Source organism: Nestor notabilis, unplaced genomic scaffold, assembly GCF_000696875.1.
Source record: "Nestor notabilis isolate BGI_N333 unplaced genomic scaffold, ASM69687v1 scaffold30937, whole genome shotgun sequence".
Taxonomy (NCBI): domain Eukaryota; kingdom Metazoa; phylum Chordata; class Aves; order Psittaciformes; family Psittacidae; genus Nestor; species Nestor notabilis.
Window position 1 is genome coordinate 1 of NW_009937405.1, and position 256 is coordinate 256.

The window sequence follows — 256 nt, forward strand, 5'->3', positions numbered from 1 at the left end:
GCTGCGTCTCTCGGGGGCTCTGACAGGCCTCGGCGCCGTCCCGGGGACTGCTAGGGGTCGGGGCTGCCCTGCCGGGCTCCCGCGCCGGGATTGAGGTACCGCTGTGGGGTTTATCTTTAGGAGGGCGAAGTGAAGCGGGGTCCAGGGAGTCTGTGCCGGGGCAGCTGCTGCCGGCCTGGGTGATGGGAACCGCCATCTGATCCCGGTGATCCGGCTCATCGGCTCCGTGGGGCTGGGGCCGGGTCCCCCAGCCCGG